Source organism: Numida meleagris, chromosome 1, assembly GCF_002078875.1.
Source record: "Numida meleagris isolate 19003 breed g44 Domestic line chromosome 1, NumMel1.0, whole genome shotgun sequence".
Lineage (NCBI taxonomy): Eukaryota > Metazoa > Chordata > Aves > Galliformes > Numididae > Numida > Numida meleagris.
This window is the reverse complement of record NC_034409.1, coordinates 175011189-175013470: the sequence shown is the minus strand read 5'-3', so window position 1 is coordinate 175013470 and position 2282 is coordinate 175011189.

Here is a 2282-nt window from a genome sequence, read left to right as displayed (position 1 = left end):
ACTCCTATTCACACACCTGAGTGCTTTCTTCTCTTCAGATCCAACTGTGAAGAATCTTCTTTAATCATTCATGGTGAGAATGAAAACTCACCAGAGCTCAGTGCCCCACTTCAAGGGGTGTTGGACCAGTTCCTGAGCTTTTCTTTCCAGCATGAGCAATGTTATGGTGGCATTGCCACACTGCAGCTGAGTCCCAGACGATCAGTCCTACAGTATGTGATGACAGAAGCCAAGCTGAACCCTAACTTTCGTGTTGACAATCAAATGGGATGATGGGATGCACTGTGCATGTAAATTCTTTCATTTTTGCAAACTGTACTCTGAGATCACACTAAATATTCCACAATATGGCTTTAATAATTTTAAAGCTTTTGAATTCAGTAGAACTACCTATTCCAGTAGCAGTAGAATCACCTAATGGGACACATTAAAATAAGAAGTCACCGTTAGTACTTAGACATGTTTCTTTAGGGCAAAATCCAAATAGTTCAGACATTCCAGAATGCACATGTGTCACCCAGTTCCTTCATGAGAAGGTTAAAACCAGCCCACTCACTGCTCAGTCAGATATTTCTGCTGTAGAACTACTACCGGATATTTTGCAAGGAACTTCAGCCACAAAGTATGCTGAAGTGAATGATTCAAATAAAAGTTCTACTATTGCTAAGGAATTGGAATAGCTACAAAGTGACAGAAAGACTACAGACCTATACCTAATGAAATCTAAATTTCTTTACAGTTTTGATGGATTGTCTCAGGCAAGTTGTTTCAATTCCCCATATCTGTCTTATTTTCTACACTTTACCCAGTAAGATCTGTAGTCTCTTTGGAACAAGGACCAGCTACAAGCTGTCTCTCATGGTGTGCATTCCAGCACAAGAAAACATTAACACAGTTCAGATTTCTCCAAGGTCTCTAAAATACACTTATGACGTAAATATTTAATAATGTAGTCCATATTAAGGATGTAGAATAGTAGTTTATCTGGTTTTATTAGCTGCTTTGAAAATAATTATGTTCAAATAAAGTCATTTTAGCATGTTTTTAGTAGTAGGAAGCGCTTGGTTAGGTATGGAGCTGGTCTTGGTGAGCTGAATGCTGAGCTGATTCTATTGATTTGACATATCCTTTACTGGCATAAGAATAAATATTAATGACAAGTCTTGTTTTTAATCAGTGGAATTCAGACTAACTGTGCAGAGTGAACATTCATCAGTTCTGCTGAATGCTGTCTGCATTTTGTGCTGAACAGAGCTTAAAATAGAGCTAAGGAAATGGAAATAAGAACAATGATCTCCTAAATAAGTTGTCCTCAAGAAACATACATTAAAAGGCAGAAGAAAAGAGTGCAGGGCTTGGATTGATGTACTGTTTGAACAGAGAGAGATCTGGGTTTATATTCAGTCCTTAATACATCATTCAAAATCAAAGTAATGTGAGATACACTGAAGAGTTTGGCAAGGTGTGTGTATCCATAGGACAACCTCTTATTTTAAGGGTCATGCTGAACATCTGAGAAGAGAGGTGACCTCCATCCTCTCCAGAGGGGTGTAAGGCTGGTACCTCGAACAGCTAAACCATTGCACAGAGTTAAAAACAAACAAACAAAGAACATGTAAAATATAGCATTTTGTGACTGAAGTGACCTCTTTACAGATGAGCTGCCTGTTCCATGGATAACCAGACACCCAGCCTTCATCATTGGCACAGTGAGAGGGCAAGGATGTGGATGGGACTGTGCTCCCCTCTTTACTTCCAGGGCTGATGTATGTGCATCAAAAGGCAGAGCCAGGCTTCATCCCCATTAATCCCTTAGGGACAGGAAATCAGAGGTTGCTTTTGAATTGGAAACTGTGCAGACAAGCTTTTGAGGTATAAATCCATCCTGAGCAAATACATGGAAAGGGAAAAAAAAATCCATTTTGCCAAGTTTCAATCCATTTGGCCTAGTTTCAAGGATCTTTCTAACTGTGGTCCATTTGCAAAATCACAGTCTTCAGCAGAATAGTTTTCTGAAAGAGTTACATGCCAAAATAAATAATACCAAATCACATTTGTTTCATATATTTCCTTTAAATACAAGCAGGACTCATCTGTAGCATTTACTATTTAAGTGCATGCCAAGATGCAACAAATATTATTTATTCACTCTAACTTTCAAAAAAAACATTTCTTCATTTCTAAGTATACATGGGTCCAGAGCTGCAAACTACTCCGTGTGCATGTAGGGATCTGTGCAAAGCAACTTGCAGGTTCACAGCTCATATTAGAAATCTACTGCC